Consider the following 4,419-nt stretch of genomic DNA (forward strand, 5'->3'; position numbering starts at 1 on the left):
ATCATTTTAGGTGATACTTAAAGTTTTTCCAATATTAATAATGTTATTTCAATCAAAACTGCCCTAGCTGGTTTTGCTAAGTGGATAGAGCATCAACCCATGGACTAAAGGGTCCCGGGTTCAATTCAGGTCAAGGGCAGGTACCTTGGTTTCAGACTTGATCCCTAACCCTGGTCAGGGCCCTTGCAGGAGGCAACCAATTAAAATGTCTCTCTCAGATCAATGTTTCTCTCTCTGTCTATCCCCCTCTCTTTCACTCTCTCTAAAAATCAGTGGAAAAAATATCCTCAGGTGAGGATTAGCAACAACAACAACATAACTTATAATTTGTCCCTTTGAATTTACGTAATTTTTGGAGAGTTATTTTGAGATTATGTACACATCCTCTCTCTTACAAATCATTCACCAATTAGTTCTAGTAACAACTGATGATTTTATAACTCTTATATATTATTTTCATATATCTTACTTGATATCCTGACATAATAAACAACATTTCCTTTATGCTTCTCAAACACTTGTTGATTTTTCAATTAATTATGTATTTATAGAATTGAGGTATCAATTATTATATTGTTCAATTGAGTATAATTCATTCAATTTATTATTTATTTTAATGCTCACTTTTCAAAACAATTTAGCCAGTGGAAGCTGACCCTTTTGTATTCACCTGATAAATTCTATTTTTGTTTCAGTACTTTATTTTTTTTTTTAAGAATAAGTTTGTTATGGTTTACCTTATATTTTCCATTCCCCAGGCTTAAAATTTGTCTTTTTTCTAAAAAGCCAGGGGTCCTTGAAGTAAATAATGATATTTAGAAATCAAGATATGTGTGATAAAGTTGCTCAACTGTCATATGTATAAGTATCTATATACATTTATACATATAAACCTATGCATACACACATATATTTATTTATCTGTGCATATTTACAGATATACATACAGACACACACAAATAAGGTTCATATGAATACATGCAATTTCAACTAATTATGTAACACCACTCGGTACACTCTAGTATAGTATAGTATTATATAGGATAGTACAATACAGTACAGTATAATGAATGCTTGTGTGTACATATATAGTTATATTTGTGTTTCTCTATTAATTAAAAACCATGAATTCATTCTCATACCTCCAAGTTATAGCTAATACCACAGGGTGTCTTTTAGTTACTTTCCTTTCCATGTTTATAAATTCCTTCTCCAACAGTGAGAAATCTAGATGCATTAGTGTTAACATAATTACTAATTAGCTTAAAGCTCTCAGACACAGAAAAAGTTTTAGAATTACTAACCAAACAACTGCAGAAAGCAAAACTATTAATGAGAAATCTCAGTCTTGATTTTTGCTAAGGTTTAAATAGAATAAATCTTAACTAGATATTAGATGGGTTTGGCTCAGTGGATAAAGCGTTGGCCTGCAGACCAAAAGTTCCTGGGTTTGATTCTTGTCAAGGGTAGTACCTTGGTTGCAGGCTCCTCCTGGGCCCAGGCCCTTGTCAGGGCTCCTGCAGGAGGCAACAAATCCTATGTTTTTTCTCACACCGATGTTTCTCTGTCTTTCCCTCTCTCTTCCACTTAAAACTCGATGAAAGAGACCAGGCAAGGAGAAGTCGCTGTGGGGGAATGAAAAAAAAAACACACAAAACTCGATGGAAAAATATCTTCGGGTGAGGATTAACAAAGACAAAACAAAACAATAAAAACATTAGATGGGTTTTTACAAATGTATATACCTTTCAACCCACATGTATTTCTTTAAGATTTAGAACATTTTTAATACATCAGAAAATCTGTCCATTTCCTTTCTCAATCTTGAAAACTTACGCTTTTCTCATTTTTTTTCCTATTTGATAAAAAACGTGAGTGGAATGCTAGTATACGTTCTTCTCTCTGTCTGTCCTTTTGTTCATCATTGTTTCTGAGATACTGTTGTGTATCACTGGTTTGATCCTTCTAATTGTTGAGTAATAGGCTGTTGTATGTACATATCACTAGTTGTTTCTATATTTTCATGTTGGCAGACATTTGGCTTGTTTCTAGGTCTAAATTACTATGAAAACAATTGTTATAAACATGTTTGTAAATGGTATTTATAGACAAATACTTTTAATTCACTTACTTATATACCTCGGAGTCAATCATTGCACTTATACTAGGCATATGTTTAATTTTAAAAGTAACTTTCAGTTTATCAATTTTTTACATTTTTTCTCTATCAACAAATTTATCTCTTTATTGTTAATGTAAAAAAGTTCTATTTCACATTTTCAACAACAATTTTTTTAATTTTAGACACTTTGGAGGAGTATCCACTTTTAGTTTAATTTTGCTATAAACTGATGATTAATGATGGCAAGAAATTTTTGATTTGCTTATCTTCCTTTATGAATGTTGGTTTCAGTCATTTATATTTAATTATTTTTAGTGTTTTGTTGTTTTTACATTATTGAATTACAGTTCTATGTATATTCTGCTTTTAGGCATTTAGTCAGATAGCTGTTTGCATATATTTTCTTTCATTCTTAACTATTTATTTTCTTTATTTTTAAATATCTACATATATAAAAGGCTGATATGCTATATGTCCGACCATCTAACCAGTCACTATGACACACACTGACCTCCAGGAGGCAGACTCACAGGAGCTGCTGTGACGCGCACTGGCCATTTACAGAGAAACGGCACCATGGACCTGGTGCTGACAAAGCAAAACTTGTCTTCCTCCAAGTGGGACACAGGCCCTGCCATCCCCCCGGAGCGACAGCCCACCAAATCGCAGCTAATGCTGCTGAGACCCCATGGTGCAAAATGTGGCCCACAGCGCAGCTCAGCCCTTAGATGGTGGCTGTGGGCGCCAGGTAATGATGTCACATAGCAATGCCCGGCTTCCTCTCCCTAGCAACTAGCCCCCTTGCAGTTTCTTCAGCCCAGGAACATGACTTGCTTTATAGCCAGGTGCAAACATTTTACACTTTAACCAAATGTCTGTGAAACGTTTTCCAGGCTTTATCTCATTTTTTTTAAAAAATATATTTTACTGACTTTTTACAGAGAGGCTCTCGCTGGCACTAATTGCATGTGTGTGTTTCAATCTGTCATTGTCGATTGTGAATTTGGTTGACACTTCTATTATAGAGAAAGGGTGAATAGCGATATTAAAATACTTCTTCTAATTAATTTCCTTTCTATGTTCATGAATCTGTGCACTGGGACACATATAGATCTGTGCATATATATGTGATATATATATATATATATATATGACAGTATTACAGATATCCCCCATCCCTCCCTTTGCTCTCCACCAGCCTCTGCCCCACCATAGGCCTTCATTCCACTTCTTATGGTATCTATGGTGAACAAAAAGTTTTAATTTGATTCATCTGAATTATGTTTTTTAAAATATATATTGTTCTCTTTGCCTTTTCTAATAAAGAAAAGCATCTGTCTAGGTCTAAAAGAGTTTCTGTCTGTCTTTTCTTCTAAAAGTCCATAGTTTCAGCTTTTACATAAAGATCAATGATCTAATATTCATGTTTTGTTTACAGTAGGAAGTAGAAGTCAATGCCACTTTTTCCTACATAAATATCTACTAACTCCATTACCATTTGTTGCAAATATGTTCATTTGCCTATTAAATTGCTCAAAGTAAACTAATTATGTAGCTTTAGTTCTATTTTTGATTAATCAATTGTTCTATTAATCAGTTCCCCTCCCTCTCAAACCCCTCCTCTACTCCCTTCCTACCTTACTTTCCAATAAAACATCCTCTTGATATCAACGTATGAAGTCAGATAGTATAACTTCTTCAGACTTGTTCTTTTATTCAGGAGATTGTTTTGTCTTAAGTTCATACATATCCATATTTTAAATCAACTAGCCAATTTTTCAAAGAAAACTGTTTGCATTATAATAGGCGTTGTATTGAATTTATATATCATTTTAATCATATTCATTCTTCTAATGTATGATCAGGTTACATTTTTCCATTTTTAAAATCTCCTTTAATTTTTATCCGCTGTGTTTTATAGTTTTTGCACTGACATTTATAAAACTTAATATAATCCTAAGTTTTTTATGCTATTTCACCTTTTGAAAAAACACACAAACTTTTTTAGAAAGATTTATTTCTAATCTGAACCTAATTCTGATGTTTTCAAGGAAGATGACTTTTATGGTTTTAGATGAGAGTATGTATTTTGCATGCATATGAAATAGAAATAAGTATGGTCACATGGCAGACACTAAAAGACAAAGTAACAATATCCCCTCTTCTTAAGTCTGGATGAGTCCTGGGAATATTTGCTAAATGTAACACTGCAGAAGTGTCCCTTTGTCAATTTTGGAGACTAGACCTAAGAGACTGTCAGTTTCTACCTCCAGAAATACTTGCCCCTAGAGTAGGTT

General features: G+C 33.3%; 1 long non-coding RNA gene across 1 annotated transcript in view; it reads right to left on the minus strand.

Moving 5' to 3' along the window:
• Positions 1 to 4,006, minus strand: part of LOC107181813 — a 4,829-nt gene extending 823 nt beyond the window's left edge. The window contains exons 1-2 of the long non-coding RNA XR_001512518.1: positions 3,993 to 4,006; positions 1,652 to 1,657 (exon numbers count right to left, since the gene is read on the minus strand). This is a non-coding gene — a long non-coding RNA (uncharacterized LOC107181813). The remainder of the gene's footprint in view (positions 1 to 1,651; positions 1,658 to 3,992) is intronic.
• Positions 4,007 to 4,419: the final 413 nt, after the last annotated feature.

The sequence above is a fragment of the Myotis davidii genome, unplaced genomic scaffold (genome assembly GCF_000327345.1).
Source record: "Myotis davidii unplaced genomic scaffold, ASM32734v1 scaffold293, whole genome shotgun sequence".
In the NCBI taxonomy this organism is placed as follows: domain Eukaryota; kingdom Metazoa; phylum Chordata; class Mammalia; order Chiroptera; family Vespertilionidae; genus Myotis; species Myotis davidii.